Raw genomic sequence first — 24186 nt, 5'->3', positions numbered from 1 at the left:
CCCATCATCAGCCTGCACACTCCTTCTCTGTAGTCAATAGTCTAATCTTTCGATCTCTTCATCTCATGGACGAGAAAAACAAAGAAGAGGAGATCAAGACAATCAAATCCATACTGGAGTGTAATGGCTACAATAATAGAATAGTCGAAAAATCATTGGAAAAACAACTGACACCTCCAATCCCTGAAGAGAAACTCAAGGAAGAGAAAGCATTCGAAAAAACCGTCCTTCTTCCATACATCAGGGGTACTACTGACCGTATTGGGAGAATACTGAGAAATATCAAATCAAACCAGTCCACAAACCTCTCCAAACTATTTAGAAATTTCCAAAGAAACCCTTTCAGAGATTAGAACTAGAAAATCAGGGAGTCTATAGTATTCCCTGCCTGAATTGTGACAAGATGTATGTAGGTCAAACAAATTGAAGAATATCAGCCAGGATAGAGGAACACAAATTGAACATAAAAACAAACAATCTACTCCAGCTCTTCACAACATTTAAGATTTTCGGGTTAGGATCGTTCGAGAGGCCCTAGAAATAGAGAACAAGGGAGCCTTAACAAAAGAGATGACAGTACAAATATCTCTTCCCTTTGGAAAATCATTCTCAACACAGCACAAAAGCCAGACATTTCTTCGGGAATTCCATTCATTCAGCAGCGCCAGGCCAAACACATGGAAGAAGGAGAGGGGAGGAGGTACTCCCTTCGACCACATGGAATAACTTCCAAACACACACAGGAGTCAGTGTAGCTAAAACTGCGCTCAGAGGATATCATTTGTTATAATGGGGAAACGCCAGCAAGTAAGTTTTTTGCTTGCTTGGTTTAAAGTATGTTCCATCGTAAAAGCGAGTTTTTGAAAATCTGAATTGAATTGAATTGAAATCTGAGTCTGAATTGAAAAAGTGGTATCATCTGTGTAAAGCATTGACTGAGATGTCACTGATAATGGAAGAACATTTATCATCAGGGTGAACAGTACAGGTCCAAGGATAGAGCCCTGAGGAACGCCAAACTTGATCATTTTTACCTTAGATTTAGTATGACCTACATAGACTATTTGCTTACGGTCAAATAAGTATGACCCAATTAACATGAGGCTTACACTATTCATACCGTAGAGACCAAGTTTATTCAGCAGGATTCTGTGGTCGACACAATCGAATGCCTTGCTGAGGTCACCAAAGGTAGCCTGAGCAAATTGACCTGTTTCAAAAGCATCCAACACTTTTTTATTCAGAGCATCTATTGCAGATGCGGTAGATCTACTTTTTATAAAACCAAACTGAGCTTCACTTAAAATGTGCTGTTCACTTGGGTAATTCGAGATCTGGATTTTTATTACTGACTCAAAGATCTTTGAAAATATAGGAACTAATGATATGGGGCGAAAACTAGATGGACAATCTTTTGGTCCCTTTTTATAAACTGGTACTACTCTTGATAATTTGAGTATAGATGGAAACACTCCTTCCGTTGTATAGATATATATATATATATATAGCAATAGTACATTGAGCAGTCAATGCTCTGCTTTGGAGGTAATACATCTGTATTCAAAAGTTACTTTCACCCACCTCTTGATACAAGCACTGGTGAATGGGAAGTTGGTCAACTTTACCAGCTGTAATCCAATACCAAATGTTGAGGCAGGCTACAACAATACTCTGAACTATTATGCACAAAAACTATCAAATTATATCGTGAAGAAATCAGTAACAACTGACCCGGCACTGACACGTCAGGAGCTAACATCAGGTTGGATTGGGTTGTTGGTGGTGAAGGCGGTATAAGTCTATGTTGTTCTTCTAATGGTTGAGCCGGTGGCTGTTGCTGAGCTGGGGGTGCTTGCTGCTGAGCTGGAGGTGGTTTTTGCTGGGCTGTAGGAATCTAAAGAGTCTCAGTAGTTTTTTCCAGCTGTTCAGTTAGTGGTTTGAAATGTTTTGCATGTTGCTCCTCTGACAATTCTCTTCCAAGTGTGAGCTCCTTAGGCCAGTTTCACATGGCAGAATCCTGGCTCCTGAAAATCATATTATGGAAGATCATATTTCACATTTTGCAGCTCTCCTGTGCTTCTACATGGGGATCCTACAAATAAGCCGACAGATCTAACAATCACGCCGACGTTTGCTCAAAGTATGACTCATCACTTTTTCTCAAAGTCTAACTTCTTTAAAATCATAGATAGAAGATTTCTGGTTTCGGATTTGAATTCAGCCACCCCAAATTCTTCAAAGCGTAAGTCCCATTTTCAAAAATCTGGTGTGGTACACTCACACAACTTTCCTTGCTCATTGAACTGTAAGCCTCATTCTCAAACGAGAATAATTTAGGGGAATAACATAAGGATGATAGGCGGCAACATATTTGAAACTACGATCAGACTACTGTATATGTGTATATATGATTGTTTTCAGAATACTTTTTCCTTTGTGTAAATTGTGAAATTCGATGATTTCCTTAAAAGTCGTCAAAACAGCTGTTCTACAGATAAAATATCTTGACTATGACTGTGTTCTCTTTATAAACTGCTCTACCTACCTACAGTTACTATATTACCCACAGTATGGCCATTGACTGTCACGCTTCTGATTGGCTAGCTCGGTCACATGGTACAAATCCGCCATAAAGATTCTAAACAAACTTTCAAGTCCTATCTTATAGCATTAGACATTTGTAACTTATCACTTATTTAACCGATTGTAAACATTATTATGAACTTAAGATGAGTTTGATATATCATTTCCGAAGAGAAATTGATTGGACTTTAATATAAACAAGAAAGATAACTTAAAAAAACACTAATAAAGCTTGAAACATCAATTTTCCTTCCCACGGACTCCTCGCGGACCACTTCTAGAGCTTTCGCGGACAACTTATTGGGAACCAGTGATTTATTAATATATAAAAATATGTAGAAATATGAATTTCAATTTTGTGTATTTCCTCATCCCATTTATTGGATCAGACTTCAAAAAATCCTATTTCAAAATATTTTTTTTGGCTCAATTGAATATAACATTTTATGAAATATTTAACCATGATTAAGTGCTGATCAAAGACGTCTTGACTTCTCTGATTGATTCTCTTCAGTACTGAGTACCCTACCCATAACATGTTGGTACAATAGCTATTGATATGATTTTCGTGTTGCCTTACCACGAGCAGTGGTTAAGATTAGAAATATCACTTAATATAAACAATAATGGTTATGTGTGTTATTTTTCAATTTCTTACATGTTTATAGGAACTGAAAGAATAAAAAATGTCATTCCATTCCAACTATAACGAAACTGATGTCTGTGTATTAGAACTGCTGAGTGGATAATGCATACTGAGAAAGTCATGAATAGTCCAGACCAGCCTGGTGACTCTGATGCTTTTGACACCGGAATCTCGTTTTATTTTTATTAAAGAATGAAAACCATGTATCATAGTGAAAAGCAGTTCTATACTTTGTATTATTATATGAGTAGTGATTAACATAATCATGGCTTGTCGATTTTAGTCGCTGAGCTGAATCCTCAGTCATAGAACTATGGACCAAGTGCGAGCTTTTGCTTCCTATGTCGTATACCATCGACACAAACTTCAGCTTTTTTGTTGTTCGATTTTTTGCCGTTCTTATGAATTCTGTTGAATCAAACATAATGATATTTAACAAGTTGCGCTGAACCTGGTAGAGTTCATAGGAACGGTGAAAATCAATTTTACGGATATCGGTGTGCATGTAACTGGATTCAGAAGATTAATACGATAATGTCTTCCATCATAATTTAATGGTTATCACAGAAATGTTTAAGTGAAAACGTTGGGCGCAAACCTACTGCCATGAGGAGACAAATGGATTCATGAAAAGCTTGATTGCTTGAATAGTGATCTGGATATCTGTTACACGTTATTACTTCAAGACATGATATGTGTTTGTCAATCGGCAGGAAAACGTTGGTTTTTCAAAGTTATCTTACTCCCTTATTTTTGGGTATTTTCAGAAATCAAGAAAAATATCTCACCAAATTTCCTACACAAATACAGTGTTAGTTGTATTATAATAGCTACAGTACATAAAATGTACTCCATAGTACAGTACCTGTTCGTTTTTACCATATAATTATATGATAATAGGAAACTTTACTAAAAACAGTCATAACTTCCTTGTTTTTGGATATTTTCGAAAATGGGACTTTCGCTTAAAAGAACTTGGGGTCGCTGATTCCGAATCTGAAATCAGAGTCTTTCTATCTTCATTTTCAAGAAAGATAGTTTTTGAGAAAAAGTGGTGACCAGAGAGATGTAGAATCACCATGTGAAAGCGGTGATTTGTCCGCTAGTATCTCGACCCAAGCCGGTTTCTGCTTGCCTCAAAGGGAAAAGACGTGACAAAAGGAGGTTCCTGGCTCGGGGTCACCATGTGAAATTTGACTCAATGTATCTCGACAAAAAAACATGAACACTGTTCAGTGTTCAAGTTGCACGTCTCCTATCATGTGAAAGTAGCCTTATGCTTTCACTCAATGTTACGTCTTAGCTTTGCAATCTCCTTGATGGTAGGAGCAACCTCCTTCAAGGTCTTCTCCTGCTTGCCTCACAATAACAGACTGATCCTCTACCAGGCTTACACTTGAAGAAGGCATTTTCCCTGAAAACTGGAAGTTTGCTCTGGTTCGCCCTCTAAATAAAGTTCCATCACCCAATAAAGTTGAGGATTTTAGACCAATCAGTATTTTACCTGCATTGTCCAAAGTGCTAGAAAGACTCATTCATGCTCAAGTTGTAAAATTTCTAGACAACAATAGTAAGCTTCATAACTTTCAATCAGGCTTTAGAAAATTCCATTCAACTGAAACAGCTCTGCTTTGTGTCACTGATGATATAAGGTTAGCTATGGACCAAAGAAAATGCACCATCATCACCCTATTCGATTTCTCTAAAGTATTTGATACTGTTGATCAAACAGTCCTTCTGAATAAATTGGCTATTCTTGGTTTCAGTCACAACTCATTAGTTTGGTTTGAATCCTATCTTTTAGGTAGGAAACAATGTGTATCTGTCGGTGACAAAAAGTCTACTTGGAAAAACGTTATGCATGGAGTACCACAAGGTTCAAATTTAGGCCCTCTCCTCTTCACTTTGTATGCTAATGACCTTTCTTCCATTATCAAATTCTCCAGTTTCCATACTTATGCAGACGACCTTCAAATCTATTTAAGCTGTCCCATAACAAAAATTAATGAAACAGTTGGAATAATGAATCAGGATATGATAATGAATTCGATAGTGGAATGGACAATGAAAAATGGCCTTAAGCTTAATCCCATCAAAACACAACACATTATAATTGGATATTCTCGTCTTATAAAAAAAATAGACCTTGAATCGATTCACAAAATTTGTGTAGACGGTAATGACTTTCCTTACTGTAGCTCAGTTAGAAATGTTTGTTGCAGTCACCTTGGCAACCGTGTTCATATGATAGTATTCATGTAGGGCTAGCCTAAATCAATATTATCAATATAATAGATTTATAATATCATTCATTTCTATTGAAGCTATTGTAGGTTAGAAACTTGAAGCCCACCTGGAAGTTTGTTGACATGATTTGTACTCACTCACTTGCCATTTATCAACACTTGGAAAACAATATTACTGAGTCTAATAGCTATTCGAAATAATTGGGATGACTGATTTTAAACATCGCTATAATTGAATTCAAATAAATCATCACAAACGGTCCATCCAATGCCGGCTACTGTATAGTAAACATTAGAAATTTTAGACCTTGCCACAGACTACAGCACCTCACAATTAGTGGAAAGTATATGTTTTCTATAACTCCAGACTATAGTTGACTTGACAAACCAGAGGAGATGTTTTCCTATCGCCGTGAAGTAATATGAAGTCGATTTAGGCACTCAATGGTGAAAAAATCAGATCGACTAGAGTCGACTTACGCAGAAAAAAATGATTCTCTCATTCAAAATATGAAACTATAGGCTATGAGCTGCTACGTATGCACCACCAAATAATAATCAACAGCATATATAATAATCAGTGCAATGGATCAAATGGAAGCTCAGCTTCTCCATGATTCCATGGAATTTCAAGATCTTCAATTCCACTCAAGTCACCCAAGATGACCAAACCTAACCTCAAGGTCATCCACATCAAGAAAAAAAGAAAAAAAATGAAAAAAAAAATTGAAAAAAATATTGAAAAAAAAAAAAAAAATAAATAAATCAAAATAAATAAAAAAAAATCAGAAGGCCTCTCACCCACTTGTGAAGCATATATAGTGTGCACAACAGTGTAGGACCATCAGTGTTCAGCCACAAGCCATACAAGAGAGACATCCCTATCTGTGTGTGTGTTATCAAGTTGCTTGTATGTATGTTACAGATGAACAATGCTACCAGATGTCAGCTTGCTTGATGCCTATATAAATGCTAATTAGCAAGTTCATATCTCCAGTATGGATAAGACAGTATTAGCGCAAGAGCCGCACAAGCAAGCTTGTCGGAATTTTCCAACAAGAAAGGTTACAGTCAAAGATCTTGATGACCTCTATCAAGCTGACCTTGTTGAGATGATACCATATGCTCGACAGAACAAAGGTTACAAGTACATTATTACAATCATAAATTGTCTTAGTAAGGCTGCATTTGCTATACCAATTAGGAACAAGTCAGCCAATGACATTGTTGGGGCTATGCATCCTATATTCAAAAAACATCCAATGAAAAATCTGCATACTGATGATGGTAAAGAGTGGATGATGATAAAAGCTACCACATGACCAATTGCCACCAGTCTTTATCAGCATCCACTTCCTGTTCCAACAAGTATGTATGACGTTATCTCTCAACTATGCCCATTCATCTCAATAATGTTCTCACTGTAGGGCTGAGAGTGAGAGAGTGACAGATAGGTAGTGAGAGGAGCCCGATCATCGTCATCATCTCGTGAGTGTATGCTCTGTGTGGAGGGAAGTGGATAACTCCTGCCTTCTCCTGCCATGCATGCACCTAGCATGCAAAATATGCATGCTAGGAGCAAGAAAATGCAGGTTCTGCTGCAGACGGATTGATGGCTGGCTCAATATCGAGCAAACTCCTTATTAGTTCCCATTCCCACTGTACCTAGCCTAACCAAACCAAACCTAATCCAACCTAACCTTTTCCAACCGAGCCTAACCAAACCCAACCCAACCTATCCTAACCATCCCTTAACCTATCATAGCATTTCAGAACCTAACCAATCATTGCTTTGTTGAAGATGGCTGAGAGCAATATCTAATGGAGTCATCACAGTCCAATGGGGTTATCACAGTGATGATGGGTCCTGCTTCAGCCATTATGAGCCACCTCACACAAATAATCCAGGGGTCGGCTAATTTGTCAGCCAGCTCCTCATCTTGCTGCCGCCACCAGTCACCCCACCACCGCCGCCAGTCATCCAACCACCGCCACCAGTCACCCCACCACACCCACCAGTCATCCAACTGCCGCCACCAGTCATCCAACCACCACCACCAGTCATCCAACCGCCGACAGTCACCCCACTACCAACACCAGTCATCCAACTGCCGCCAGTCGCCCCACCACTGCTAGTCACCCTGCCGACAGTCGTCCGGCCGCCACCAGTCGCCCCATCACTGCCAGTCACCCTGCTGCCTGTCGCCCGGCCGCTGCCGGTCGCCCCACTGCCGCCAGTCATCCAGCCACCACTGCCGGCGCCCCACCACCACCGGTCGCCCCACCGACGGCTGCCATCCTGCCACCAACAGTCAACCCGCTGCGGCTGGCAATTGTCTCGCCGGCTGAGGCCAGGATGGCTTCAATTTGGCAGTGGCCCTTCATATAGGTAAAAAATCACCTTACTTTACTTTCGGCGATGCAATTTCAACAAGCCCCACTCCACCTCCCTCTGTCACATGACCAATGGCCATGCCCACCAGCATTGGGGGCATCAATGAGGGACCTATCACCCTAGCTCAAGTTGGTCATGCAGGACCTGTCACTCTACATGGTCATGGAGACCTATCACACCAGATGAATTTGTCCATGGTAGACCTACTAGATCAAGATGTCCATGGGAGACTCTAGATCAACATGGCCATGCTGCTCTAGAGATCAAAATGGCATTGAAGATGGATATTTTCAACGACTCCCACTCCACCTCCTCTGTGTTTAGACATGACTTATTTAACATGGACATTCTCAATGACCCTCACTCCTCCTGTCACATGGACCATCATGTCTGTATGGCATAATTGGGTCGTCCACTCAGTGGTCAGTCAGTCAGTTCAATTACTGATCAGTCACTGTTCAGTCACTGTTCAGTCACTGTTCAGTTACTGTTCAGTCACTGTTCAGTTACTGTTCAGTTACAGTTCAGTCACTGTTCAGTCACTGTTCAATCACTGATCACTCACTGTTCACTCTCTTTCTCTCTCACTATCTGTCACTCTCTCACTCTCAGCCCTACAGTGAGAACATTATTGAGATGTATATGCATAGTTGAGAGATGACGTCTTACATACTTGTTGGAACAGGAAGTGGATGCTGATAATGAATGGTGGGCGTGGCCATTGGTCATGTGACTGGGGAGGTGGAGTGGGGGTCGTTGAAACAGCCTTCATTGAAAGCATAGCAAGGTGATTTCTTACCTATATGAGAATTTTATTGAGATGTATAGGCATAGTTGAGAGATGACTTCATACATACTTGCTGGAACAGGAAGTGGATGCTGATAAAGACTGGTAGCAATTGGTCATGTGACTGGGGGAGGTGGAGTGGGGGTCGTTGAAACAGCCTTCGTTGAAAGTATAGTAAGGTGATTTCTAACCTATATGAACTTGATCGACATTAACTGTTCAAGTGTTCTGTTGAAGCGTTCCACTATAGATGCTTTCTTCTCTGATCTAGTTGAGTAATGATTCATATTATAATGTTGCACAATTTGTTGAAATCTTGTATTGAACCATTCTTTACCATCATCAGTATGCAGATTTTTCATTGGATGTTTTTTGAATATAGGATGCATAGCCCCAACAATGTCATTGCCTGACTTGTTCCTAATTGGTATAGCAAATGCAGCCTTACTAAGACAATTTATGATTGTAATAATATACTTGTAACCTTTGTTCTGTCGAGCATATGGTATCATCTCAACAAGGTCAGCTTGATAGAGGTCATCAAGACCTTTGACTGTAACCTTACTTGTTGGAAAATTCCAACATGCTTGCTTGTGCAGCTCTTGCGCTAATACTGTCTTATCCATACTGGAGATATGAACTTGCCAATTAGCATTTTTATAGGCATCAAGTTGTTGAGCTCAACCATCATGAACTTCCTGCATGGTATGATAGAGACAAGTTTATCATAGTAGGATGCTTCCTATTGTATTTACTCTATCTTAAATGTCTAACAGTGCTTACTCTAGAAGTTGAAGGCTGTATGGAATAAGATGTACAACATCTTTCTCTTGAAATAACATACTCTCTCTTCTATTGATACACAGCATAATATATATATATGAACATAAGAATCATTCATATGAATAATAAGATCATTTACATTACAATTCAATAGATTCAGTCCAATATATCAAGAACTATCCAGTGATATAATTCACCCAATCTATCACTTATTTCGCAGAATCCTCTGCTGAATGAGAATTTCAAGATGACTGCTCCCTCGCATAGATCGGTAAAGCTTGACACTTCGGCATCTTGAAAGATGGATGTTAGTGTCTCTAGAAAGTTTTGAGCTGCTCCAAACGGTTCTGGTAGGTCCTTATCTCCAAACTTCAGAAATGGTTGCACAATCCATTGGTTGCTGGTTACTAGTAGACAGTCTCCACACTCACACATATCTGCTTGTTCCACTGCAGGCTGATGTTGGCACTGGGTCTGGAGCAGTGGTAGTGGTAACAGCAGGAGTACTAGCTGGAGTAGTAGCTGGAGTTCTAGTTGCAGCTGATGCTAGTTCTTTACAGCACGGTGCACAGACCTCAACTGAAGATGACCACTTCCAGAAAGTCCAGTGATGTGAATGTTGGGTGGAGACATGCGTGCAGATTGTATGAGCAGTGGACTTGTTTGCAGAGTGCCCCCTCCACAGCTTGTTCCCCGGCCATATTCATGTACCAGTCTCTGACGTCACTGTACATTTGATCGATTGCTGACTGATTACCCCGTAGAGCAGGAATCCCAGTTGTTAGCAGGCACTGACGCATATGATAGATGTTTGATGTATCCAGGCCATGCTCCCTTGATGTGAGAAATTCCTGCGTCCTGTACTTTGGATCCAGTGCACTGACACTGAGTGCTAGCACGAGGTAGAGTGCTGCTTGGTAGATGCTTGAAGGTGCCATGATTGTAGCTCCTTTTATACCTCCTCCCACCACACAATAGATGACTCATCCTCCTTCACTTTTTCTTGTTCATACCATTTAGGGCAGAAGTCCATGTGACAAAGTTTTCTGCTGACAGAGTCTAGAATCATTTTGCAGAACACACATTGCACATATCTGTTTATGTCTTGGAAAAACCCTTGTTCAGGTAGTGTGCTCGCATTTTCCTCATCACCATCATTGAATGACTTCAAACGATCATCATACAAAAGCATCCAATCACCTCTCTCATCGGCAATGGCGACATTGTGTGACAGTCTTTTGAGTATGAATCTGCAATTCTGACTAGCATTTTTATGAACTTCTCTTGGATTATCGGTCTTGGTCCAATGACTAATATAAATGTGACAAAATGCACAGCATACTGTATCACTCTCACCAGTGTAGTAGAAGCCTTGTGCAGCAAGATTCTCTGCAGAAAGTGCTGGCCAAATATTTCTCCATTTTTTGAATGATTTTTGTCTCTGAAGTTCATAGTCCCAGACATGAGATTGATCACCCATCACTGTAAAAACTTTGCACAAAACTGTAATCACTGCTTTACACTTCTTTTCACAAGATTTCCATCAACTGAATCTAATACAACAATGCTCACTCCTTTTATACAGCTCTCATGAGTCCACCTGACGTCAATGGTTATTTATAGCAATGATTCATTTTTATTAGTAACTGAAGTATATTTTGTATGAGATCATTCTTATCACAATGTCAAGCTCTCCAATGATGATGTTACTCATTATCACTCTGGCATAGCCTTTTTTGCAGATGGTTCATCAACTTCTTCATCATCAGTGCTCCTTTTACATGACAGAGAATGATGTTCAAGTGCCAAAGTATGAACTCCATCTTCAAGGATATGTCTTCTCTCATCAGCATTGCTTAACGCCTTCTTTTTCTGTACCAAAGTCATGATTTGATGCTTCCTGGTACTGAACATTACCTGCTTCCTAGAGATGCCTTTGTTCTCATAGAGGCATTCGAGGAAGTCCTGAAAGGTGATGTATCGTTTAGCATCTGGGTGTGATTTTAACAGTTCTTGCCCCAGTATTGGTCTCCTCACTCCTTTAGCTTTCTTTATCAAACCACTCTTCAATTGGTTCGGATCTTTGGTGAAGCATCTGCAGGCATACAGCTTTGATCATAGACCTACATATTCATGAGGAGCTCTGCTTGCATATTCATCCTTGAACTTTCCAGGTACAATCTTGTTTGTGTCCAAATAGCATAGGTGGTCAGTTGGATACTTGGATGTATCAAAGGTGTCTTTCAGTTGCTGGTTGTTGATGATGTCGTTGTATAGGTTCTCAGTTTTCACAATGTAGAATAAGCTATCAGTATCCTGATAAAGCAGTTGCAGGTTCTCTTTGTACGTAGGTTTCATCACATTGTAGTGGAACTGGTACATAAGGGTCTTGCTTATGTCCAACACTGTCAAACCAATGTACATAGGTTTGTTCAGCTCTACTTTTCCCTTATGCAATGTTACAGCACAGATATTCTCACCAAAGATGATGCAGTCCTTGTAGGTTTGTCGGGCAATCAGTTTCATTAGACGTTTCTCATTGTTGACAAGCTCCATATTCATTCTCTTTCTCACATTCTCCATTGTCTAGCCAATAGCTGTGTTGTTCATTAGTTTGAAGAAATTTTTCTCAAACTTGTTCTCTGACTGTTGTCGAAGTCTGGTGTTTAGCATGATGTAGGGTGCTAAGAAGTCCTCCTGCTCAAACCTTACACCTCGATGAACTTTAGTGATTTTCAATCCATGTTGAACTGCTTGCTTGAGGGTGTGGTAATGACATACATATCATTCACGGTTGCTTAGAGTTGTCATCAATCTCAATGATCCTGATTTTAGAGTTTTTTTGTTCTCTGCCAGGAATGGAAAGTCATTGTGCTCATCATGCAATTCAGAAGGGTACTCAATGTCCACCTCCAAGATGTAGCCAATCTTTTGAACATCTCCAACACCATCAATACCTCTGCTCACCCCCTCCAACTCATCTTTCTTCATCCACTGGAATTTCCGGCCTGGAAGTGGTTGGCACATCGCCCAGCCATACAGGTTGTTCGCATCTGTGTACAGGAGATATGATGTAGGCTTCTTGGGGTCGATAGGCGCTCCCTGTGTAGGCATTGTTGGCTACAGCATGTCAATGAACACATGTTGTTATGCCGCCTCTGATGCCTCGTTCAATGAACATATACATATCATAGTCAGTTGGAAGTTCTAGTTCAACTTTTGTATACTTCAGCATAACATCGAAGTAGAAGCCTGGTGATGTGAAGTAGTGTGCACAATCCAAGTTATAGTTTTTCAAGCACATATCTCCAAAGCTTTCAAAGACATCAGCCAGAAGGAGAACATCTGTTTTGAGGTATAAGTCACTGTACTCCCGCAAGGTCTTGCAGTCGAATTTCTCCTACACTTGTTGAGCATGTTCATATGCCTCATCACTGATGTGGCTGGATCACACTCTTTCTGGAAACCAATTCCAGTTTGTCTCCAAATTCTCTAGCTGTATGTGGTAGCACTGTTGACACTTCTTCAGTAGACTTGACAAGGTTGGTGACTAGGTTGTCCAAGCTGTCCGGTGTGAATCTGAAGGTATCTATGAATCGTAGGTGCAGTTGTTCGGAAATTTTTTTGGTGAATGATATGTACTTTTCTGATGTGTTTGGGATAACAGTCAGCTGCTTTTTATCCATTCCAAGGTGCGGTATGATCAAGTGAGTGTCGTAATTGGAAGAGTTGTGGAGAAAAACAGGGATGAATCTTGTACGACATGTTTGAAGGTTGCACTTGTTGCACAGAGCGTTCCGGTAGACTCCTGTTATATGACAATGATCATACACCTTGTCACTATTGAATGGTTTCTTGCAGGCTTCGCAGTTGGTGGCAGCATTGTGCCTGGCTTTCTCCCTCTCAAAAAGTGGAAGCATCTTTATTTGATGATGATTGATTGCCTCATCCAGGTCTCTCGCATGCATGGTCAGAGTTTTGATGAAGTATTTGGCTGCATCAGGTCCTCTGTAGACAATTGGATCCTTAGGGATGAGGTTAGTGATTGTCAGCCATGATGGAAACAAGTCCATTGCTGCTCTTCCTCAGGTTTCTCCAGTAGACATTCAAAATCTGCATAGGCCACCAATGGTAGTCTAAATTTATTCAAATGTTTCTCGAATTTCATTGTTGGTCGGCTTCCATCTTCCATGAGTTAAGGCATGATGATCCTAGCAGTCTTGTTGTTGGCACAGTACTCCTCATGATCTTTCATCCTCTGCTCGCCATTATTGTTGATGGTGTAGTGTGTGAAACATCTGCAACAAATGATGATACCGTGTCCGTTTTTAGTGAGTTGAGATCTAACAAGTTTTTCAAAGTTTTTTATAAAACAGTAATGGCTATTGATATCTTCCCCTTCTTCTTCATGAGTGGTGGTGGCTTCACTGATGTCCTGAGTGGCTTCACTGCTGTCCTGAGTGATGGTGGCATCACTACTATCATTTTCATGGAGTAGAAGTAAATCGAAATGATCCTCCTTCATTTCTTCTGACACAAGTCTTGGAAAGATTATACACTTGGAATCAAGACAATATATATTAACTGATACACTTGGATTATCCCTCTCAAAACAGTCAATTTGATTGATGATGGTGGGGAAAGATATCCCGTTGGAATTGTATTTTTCAACAAGCTTATGATACCTATTGTAAACACGTTCAGGACTTGCTCCTTGCACATGTTTGGCAAGGATTGCTCACTTGAAACATTGTTGATTGGTATCCTTTGGGTTGATGATAGCTTTTCTTGCTGCAATTTTAGCTGGCAGTTCAATGTAAGAAGATCCTCAAAGTGGTTTGTGCTTGCTCATGTGTATAAGGGGACTGTCGATGATGAGGAGGCTCAATCAACTAGAGTTGCCTTTGAACTTAGCCTCTTCTTCCAACAGCTTCTTGCATGCCTCCCTGATAATTCCAGCAAGATCGTTGATATTAAAGATTGAATAGTTTGGAGTCTTGAAGGCCACATTCTGGAACTCCTCCTGCTCAATGCTCTTCTCATCAAGGTGTCTGCATTGGTATGTAGCCTCCAACACCAGGTTGACCTTGATCAACCCATGTGTCTGGAACTCCTCACCTATCACATCAACGATCTTTGTATGTTGGCTGTTTAGCAGAGAGGGGAAGTCCTTTGCAGGATTGGGTGGAGAGTTGTTGTTGTAGAACAGTGTCCAAAGGTTGTTGTTGAATGCCTCCTCCAACATGCAGAACTCTCCTGACGAGCTGCTGGTCTGCTGACATCTGGTAGCTTTGTTCATCTGTAACATACATACAAGCAACTTAATAATAGAGTACAATATAGGTGGCGATCATCATCTAGAGTGACATAACCATGACATGTCTGGCACTCAGATGTTCAGCACACAATTACTATGCTACCGAAAGAAATGATGTTGAAATAAATATTTTGAGGTTAGGTCGGAAAAAGTAACCTATCTTTCATCAGCCCAGTTCATTGTCTACAAACATATAGATCTGCTGACATATTGTTCAACAGGTCAACTTATTCACAATATTTATTTTTTTTTTTTTTGCATTATTGGATAGCAACACAATAAAGAAAATAAGTGAATTTACTAGCCATATAATCAGTATTTACAGCTTCATCTTTCAAACCTGAATCATATTATCTGACAGCAATAGTGGTACATTATATGAGAGCTATATAAAGTTGTTTCAGATGGTTAAGTTGTTATTCATATCATTTTATATATGGTTTTTCAGTCAGTACATATGCCCAACTATATGCTATCCCTCTACCTACCTAAATTTCATAACCAATCATCCTACATCCCTATATACAATGAAGATTTGAACCCCAGTCCCCTAGAATGAAAATCAGAAGTGCTAACCACTACACTACGATGGATATCTCTTGTTGAATCAACTTTTCCAATATAATAGTTTTGCTGAATTAACAAATATGATGATATCTTCTTACACAGAAAACATATAATTGAATGGATACTTGTGTACTAACCTTTTTCTACACAATTGAAGATCAAAAAACGGCAGCGGTGTGGCTGTGTCTTAGTGAAACACTGAGAAATACATCTGTCTAGCACTGTAATGTATGAAACTTTGGATTCTATGGATATGCAGCTGCCCAGCACTGTAATGTTTGGAATGCAGGGTTCTATGAAACTTGATAACACACACACACAGATAGGGATGTCTCTCTTGTATGGCTTGTGGCTGAAAACTGATGGTCCTACACTGTTGTGCACACTATATATGCTTTATAAGTGGGTGAGAGGCCTTCTGATTTATTTTGATTTATTGTGATTTATTGTGATTTATTTCCGTTTTTTTTTTAATTTTTTTTTATTTTGATTTATTTTCGTTTTTTTTTAATTTTTTTTTTTTTTTTGGATTTGGATGACCTTGAGGTTAGGTTTGGTTGTCTTGAGTGACCTTGAGGTGAGGTTTGGTCATCTTGGGTGACCTTGAGGTTAGGTTTGGTCATCTTGGGTGACCTTGGTTGGGTTTGGTCATCTTGGGTGACCTTGAAGTTAGGTTGGGTCATTTTGGGTGACCTTGAGGTTAGGTTGGGTCGTCTTGGGTGACCTTGAGGTTAGGTTTGGTCATCTTGAGTGACCTTGAGGTTAGGTTGGGTCGTTTTGGGTGACCTTGAGGTTAGGTTGGGTCGTCTTGGGTGACCTTGAGGTTAGGTTGGGATCGTCTTGGGTGACCTTGAGGTTAAAGGCGGTTCTGGGACATTTGCTCCAGGATTGGCAATATATATCTACTAGTGTGCTACAAAAAAAAATTAAAAAAATACATGACTCAATTCATAGAAAACATCGTGAATTATCACATAATGTAGTCAGTGAAGAAGAACACTTTCAAAAACAATTCAAACCAATTACAGAATCATTGAAGCAATTACAACATCAACACATAGAAAGAAAAATTAAAATAGAAAAGAAGGAGCAACAAGAGCAAGAAGGAGGGGAAAAACAAGAACAAGAACAAGAAGAAAAAGAACAAGAAGAAGAAGAAGAAGCAGCAGAAGAAGGATCTATAACTACCAGTGCTGATGATGATAAAAGTGGAATTAGAGGAATATTCAATTCAACAATTCAAAGATTAACATCAAACGCCTGTAGATCTAGCATTTCTAGTTACATAGATAATTTCATGCGAGCAACAAAAAGAGGAAATCTGTATGGAGTTCACTATAATCCTGATAATAATGAGTGGCAAATTGGTAATAAAGTTGTAACATTTCATGATAAAGTAATCCTCATTGATAACAGCTAATCATTCATGCTTACACATGGGTTATTGGAATTATTATTCAAAGCAGTACCTGATAAACATATTTGACCTGATAAATTAGAAATTTGATTCAGAATTTTATAAGGATTATACAATTCATCCCATTAGTTGCTCATAATATCCCAGAAATTGATCTTAATGATAATGAACAATTCAAAGCAATGTCAGATCCACAATTATTATCAAAGTATGAAAAGTATGCTGCTGAAACAGCACAACCCTGGTTCTTTAGAGCATGGTTTGATGAAAAATTCATATACAAACATGAAGTATAATAAAAAAAAACATGAGTATTGATAAATTTGGATGTCATTTGAGTAGAAAACAAGAGAAATCAAGTAGAAATCAAGAGGCTGAAGAATTAATTAATATATTACAGAATATCGTTAGTTTAGCAAGAAAATTCGGTTCTTATTATCTACCAAAGAATGTTGATCTTAATAATATGAAACAATGGATGTATTTAACTGATCCAAACTTACTTCATGATTTCCCTCCCACTTCAAAAGAAAAATTCAAATTTTGGTATGAATATAATGTTGAATCCACCTGATAAGAGAATTTTTTAACACCTATGTAATGTCCAACATTCCTTCTAAAATAAATTATAGACTGGAACTGAAAAATTCTCAGATTTGTAATTCAATCAAGAATACAATTTATTTGTTGAAATTCATTTCCAAATTAATAAAAAACCTGTAAAAAGGTACTGAGCTTAATTTAGAAAATTATAAAACAATAATCTTTCCTGCTTAAATCTAAGGTTATTAGAATCTTTCCTACCAAGAAAATCAAGTTCAGTTTGGATTTTGATGAGTAGGCCTAGTTTTGTTCAACAAAATTCAAAAGTTGTTTCAAAGAGTCAAAAAACTATTCATACTGTGGGGACTCGAACCTGGGGCACCATATGTATCAGACCGTGGAAACTTGCTTGGTAATAAATGATCTCATTAGTTTGCTATCACTAAATCCATCAATTTAAATCATTTTATTTATTAATTAGATTGAACTTACAATAGAAATATTATTTAATAACAAGCTATGCAATAACAAGCAATTAGTTGAACCAAGAATGAAGTTTTTAAAATTATGAAAACAATATCAAATTCACAATGCATTTTAGGAGATTCATTTAAAATATCTACATTACTCAAAAGTAGCTCTTGGTAATCTACCACATAATAATAATAAATTATTACTGATTAGTGAAGTTGTGAATAATATCATCACAGTATCTATTCTTGTGATAACAAACTTATGAGTTCGTTTTGATCAATTAATTTCAAACCTTGTTTAGTGGCTTAGTTGATAGCATTGCGACTTACCAATCTGGAGTCTCAGGTTCGAATGCTGGTGATTAGAGAACTTTTTTGTAACTTGATAAATCAATATTACCTGGAGGTCATTCATACTTACATTGAACTAGGTCACCTCACAATGAAGAATTGTTGTAGCATTCAGTCTAGTGTAGAAAAATCTTGTGATATGAGATGTTATCTCCACCACTACCCCACCCTGACTGAAATTTCTGTTGGAATGAGCCCGGTATTTATAGTAATTTTATCAGCATGAAAATCCAGTTCCCACGGTTTTTTTGTATACCGTCTTCCAAACATGTTTGAACAGGTCTAATAATTAAATAATAATAATAAAAATAATCATTTAATAATTGAATAATTATAATAGATGAATAATATTAAATAATTATTTAATTTAATTTATTTTAATAATAATTTATTTTATTTTTCATTATTTAATATTATTCATCTATTATAATAATTCAATTATTGAATAATTATTTTTTGTTTGAAATTATTTAATAATAAATTAAATTATTATTTAATTATTCATCTATTATAATTATTCAATTATTTATTAATTATTTTTTATTATTATCTAATAATTAGACATATTCAAACATGTTTGGAAGACGGTATACAAAAAACCGTGGGAACTGGATTTTGATGCTGATAAAATTACTATAAATACCGGGCTCATTCCAACAGAGAATTCAGTCGTGGCAGGGTGGTGGTTGAGATAACATCTCTTGACTGGAGAATATCCAGTAGTTGTTTATTCTCCCACTACCCTTGCACTAGGTAGACTCAATTTATTAGTTTTAGATTGGTTTCACATTAGATTAGATTTGATTGCAATAGATGGATTTAATACCTCTTGACTGGAGAATATCCAGTAGGTATGAGATCTATTATTGCATTGGGAAGAGTGTGAACTTCTCTTGCTGGGGAATATCCAGTGGTCTTTACTCTCTCCCTTAGTTTTATTTGCAGTAGATATTTTATCCAAGTGGGGATCATCATTGACCTTGACCTTGGATTTGACCTTAACCTTGACCTTCAATTTGACTTGAATTTGACTTTTGGTTGTATACCTAGTGGGAAATAATAATGGTATTAGGCCACACCTCTTAGGAAGGGGGGAAATTTAATTAGGCCACACCTTTTAGGGGTGTGGGGGAGGGAATTGAATTAGGCCACGCCCCCCTAATAAAAATATTTTCTTCAGTGTTTAATAGAAATTCTTGCTGTGAACATCTCCTCCCTGGCCTATAAATACAGAGCTCATTCCAACAGAGAATTCAGTTGGGGCGGGGTGGTGGTTGAGATAAAATCTCTCAACCTTGACCTTGACCTGACCTTGACCTTGAATTCGACCTTGACCTTGAATTCGACCTTAACCTTCAATTTGACCTTGACCTTGAATTTGACCTATAATTCGACCTTGACCTTGAGTTCAACCTTGACCTTGAATTCGACCTTGACCTCGAATTTAACCTTGACCTTGAATTTGACCTTAAATTTGACCGCAATCCTGATCTGTATAACGTTATCAAATTATTTCCACAGACCTGTTCAAACATGTCTGTTATCAATTCTCTCAATTTTCACAGACCTGTTCAAACATGTCTGTTATCAATTCTCTCAATTTTCACAGACCTGTTCAAACACGTATGTTAGCAATTCTCACAGACCTGTTCAAACATGTCTGTTATCAGTTCTCTAGATTTTCACAGACCTGTTCAAACATGTTTATGGTACTGGATAAAACCACTATAAATACCGGGCTCATTCAAACAGAGAATTCAGTGGTTGGGGGGCAGTGGTTGAGATAGCATCTCTCAACCTTGACCTGACCTTGACCTTGAATTCGACCTTGACCTTGAATTCGACCTTGAATTTTACCTTGAATTTGACCTTGAATTTGACCTTGACCTTGAATTCAACCTTGACCTTGACCTTGACCTTGGTGTTAAATTGATGCTCCATCGGCACAAAACCCCTACTACTATGATTTTTGTGCACTTGTTTAGTAATCTTATGAAAGAAAATATTAGAATGTAAAAACTAAATTTAATTCCAATGCAACTATTGCATTTACATCTTGATTGAACAATTTCTAAAGAGTATAACCCTAAATGAGTATTTCTTATATGACTAACACTCACCTAACTTTCCATACTTTATGATTCTGGTTCCTTCTGATTCTGGCACATTTTTTGAAATTCTTGCACATAAATAATATTATTGGGATCCCGACATAATAATTACACAAAAAACATATTTATACACAATTTGGAAGCTGTATTGGTTGAAAGTTTATAAAAAATTCAGAATTTAGAAAAATTATATCAGAGATAGATCAGTGAAAGAAAATATAACTAAGTAAGAATTAAAAAATACAGTCCTCATGATCTGCCCATTTATTTGATAACTTAAAAATTCGAATCTTGTTTCAATTAGTTATTCAGTCATCATTGTTGTCTTTGTTGAGACAACCTTCACATACTGTTGTCATATGAACAAGACACATATGATTTTTGCAGTCAATATTACACGAATACACATGTGGGGTGTTGTGGTAACCCCAGACCGAATCAAACGCTTCAAACACGCCAATGACTCGAGGGAAACTGGCAAAAACCAGTTTATCCCACCACTCAGTCTCTAGTTTGAAGGTACTGACCGAGACAGCAGGTTTGCCAACTCCAGAAGAGAGGGAACACTAAATTTACCATACTGGGGTGTTTTAAACACCCCACGCGAGTGATTAAGGTTTAAAAGAACATTATCAACTCGGAACATGGGCTTGGCTATGGACTCTCCCATCTACATCAATCAATCACTCAGTCAACGTAAAAGAATTCTATTTGCGAAGGCTAAAAAGGTAAAGAGTGAACGTGATTTTAAATTTTTGTAGATTGACAGATCTGGCAATATTAGGATAAGAAAAAGTGAAGGTACTACGATTCATACTATCAAATATGAAATTGACATTGCTAAGCTCGCTGATAATGCAGTCTAAATCAACAGTTATATGGATTCATCGACCTATTGCTCTATCGGCATTGTCAAAACTGATATGATTAATGTTAAATTGATTACTGATAGCTCTGTTTTTGAATCATCTTCTTTATCAAACTTTGTTTCTGTTGTTAGCTTTGCTGTTTCTGATTGTTCTGATATTGTTTTTCCTCTAGAAATATGTATAGATTGTTATTAGTGATTCTCGTGTTGTTAGTTAAATTTATCAGAATACGCGAGGTTTGCGTACTGCACAAGCTACTGCACACTGTGCATACTGCACACTGTACTAAGTCACATGCTCTGTACCAAGCTGTGTTAGCTGATTCTTTCGATTTTGTCGCCTTGTCTGAAACATGGTTGAATGGTGAAATTCATGATGGAGAACTGTTTGATTACCGTTATAGAGTATTTAGATGTGATAGAGATATCATTATGTCAGGTAAACGGTGGGGTGGCGGTGTTCTCTTGGCCGTTAATACGAAATGGTCAGCTCAACTCATTTTTAGAAATGCAAGTGCTAGGTATGAATCGTTGCTTGTTAAATCAACATTGTTCAATGGTAGGGTTATTTATATATGTATTGTTTTTTTTTCTCCCAATGCTGGGATAGATGACTATATTTATTTTTTTGATTATTTAGAAACAAATCAGGTTGTTGTTCGTCTTCTGTTTTAGTGTTAGGTGATTTTAATATCAATGAAATTAATAGGTTTAACTATGATCTGAGTAATGGTTCACAGAAATGCAGAGCATTATTCAATTTCATGTTATTTTTGATATGAAATCGTACAACAATGTATTGAATGCAAGTTTTAAAACTCTGGACTTGGTGCTTTTAAATTTTTCTGTAGATGTTTTGCGAGAAAACGTTCCTTTACTCCCTGAGGATCTTCATCATCCTTGTATAGGTAAAATTTTGTTTCAAGAAATACCCTCTTACCTTTGCCTGTATAGGCCTTCTGGTCTTATTATATTTCAAAAAAGCTAACTTCCTTGAACTCTACCGGTTGCTCTGTAACTCGGATTGGCACGCACTGTATCACTTCCAGGATGTTGACTTAGCAGTTGATCATTTCTATGAAATTATATACAGGGCATTCTCAATGCGTGTACCAAAATCTGATATAATAATTTAATGTGAATACCTCTCATGGTTCACTAGAGATATTATTCAATTAATCAAGCAGAAAAAAATGTGCACAAAAAATGATATATCTTTTTCTAGATATTACCGTAGTAAATTTGTTGAACTCAGAGCCACTATTAAAAGTAGAATCAATAATTCTTATAAGGACTATATAGCTAATCTTTAGAGAAATACAGATTCTAATATTGAACATTTCTGGAACTATATTGGTAGTAAAAGAGAATCTAGATCAAAGGGCGATTATTTAGAAATAGATGGGGTTAAGTATGTTGGTGCTGATGTGCCAAAGGCATTTGCGAATTATTTCTCATCCATCTATGATGTCATAGGAGGTGATCGCGATAATGCTGCTGTTCAATATGTAAACCGCAATAACATTAATCGTAATTTCGATTTATCAGTACTGACCATTCCATACCTTTCAGCCAATCAAGTCAACTCCGCAGTTGATGGACTTAAGGCTACGCGTTCAGTTGGACCCGATTGCATTCCTGCCTACATTATAAAGGGTTGTCAAGACATACTTATGGAACCACTACGATTTATTCTCATTTTATCTTTGAAAACTAATAAATACCCCACGAAATTGAGAACTGCCTGTATAACACCAGTTTTCAAATCAGGTCAACCCAATATTATTTCCAATTTTCGACCTATTTATATTTTGGACTCTCCTGATAAGGTCTTTGAATCTGCTCTATACAGAATAGTTCTTGATCATGTGAAGCATGTAATAACTCCTTCTCAATATGGCTTCATGCCCAGTAGATCAACTGTGAGTAATTTGCTGAATCTCGCACAGTTTGTTTCCTCTCACCTTGACATGCAAGGCCGTGTCAGTAGATGTAATATATTTAGATTTCAGTTAATTTTAGTGTATTATTAGATAAATTAATTACGTATGAGTTCTCACCAGACTTAATTGAATTATTTTGTAGCTATTTGGTTGATATAGTTTCCCATGTAAAGTACAATAATCACTCATCTGAAAACTATGATAACCCCACCAGAGTCCCACAAGGATCTAATCTTGGACCTCTTTTGTTTCTTCTTTTAATTAATGATCTCCCTGATTGCATTAAAGAATCTGAAATCCTGATATTTGCAGATGAGGTAAAACTTTATAGGCCAATATAGAGCATTGATGATTGTGTCAGATTGCAGTATGATCTTGATCGAGTTAACCTTTGGTGTTGTCAGAACAGGCTCAAGTTGAATGAATCTAAAACTAAATTTATGGTGTATACAAGGCAGATGAATTTTCAGCACCATGTATATACGTTGGGAGGTGACAATCTTGAGTGTGTTAATAAAATCCGAGATCTTGGAGTTATCATGGACCCAAGACTTGATTTCAAGAACCACATTAATTATACCCTTGGTAGTGCTAATGAATTACTGGGATTTATATTTTACAATACCAAACCATTCACTATTCCTAATGCATGGATTTATCAGTCAACAATTCATTGTTTCGAGATATGATAATTTTGTAGTAGCCCTGAACAGGCCTACTCATTAATAGAGAAGCATGCTATTATTTTGGCTTCATAGCATTTTTCAAACATCATGAATACTTAGTTTTAACTTGATTGGCTATTTTTTCAAGATTTCATCAATTTTACTTCAATGCTCAAACTTGAATTTGGTGGTGAGGTAACCATTCTCCCAAATATTAAGAGAATTATCTTCAATTTTCAGAGTGAAAGCTGCGCCCATTGATCATAATAATTGGTGAATTATGGGGGTTCTGTATAAAAAGCTGCTAAAGCACTCTTTGAGGCTATGAACTTTCATAGGCAGTCACACTCTTCAACCACATGCATGAAACATAACCCATATTCAACTAGAGCAATTCAAGCTATATTCAATTCCTTAATAATGATATGATAACATCTAAAAAATAACAAAATTTACTGAATTTGAAGTGACATCCTAGGTCTTATTTCTTG

At 37.6% G+C, this 24186-nt stretch overlaps 1 protein-coding gene across 1 annotated transcript in view; it reads left to right on the top strand.

The window, feature by feature from the left end:
• The window catches only part of LOC120354997 (dynein heavy chain 7, axonemal-like), a 423355-nt gene that overhangs the window by 34382 nt on the left and 364787 nt on the right, over positions 1-24186 (top strand). The window lies entirely within an intron of this gene.

This window comes from Nilaparvata lugens, chromosome X, assembly GCF_014356525.2.
Source record: "Nilaparvata lugens isolate BPH chromosome X, ASM1435652v1, whole genome shotgun sequence".
Lineage (NCBI taxonomy): Eukaryota > Metazoa > Arthropoda > Insecta > Hemiptera > Delphacidae > Nilaparvata > Nilaparvata lugens.
Note: the sequence above shows the minus strand (reverse complement) of the source record. Positions and strands in the feature narration are given on the sequence as shown.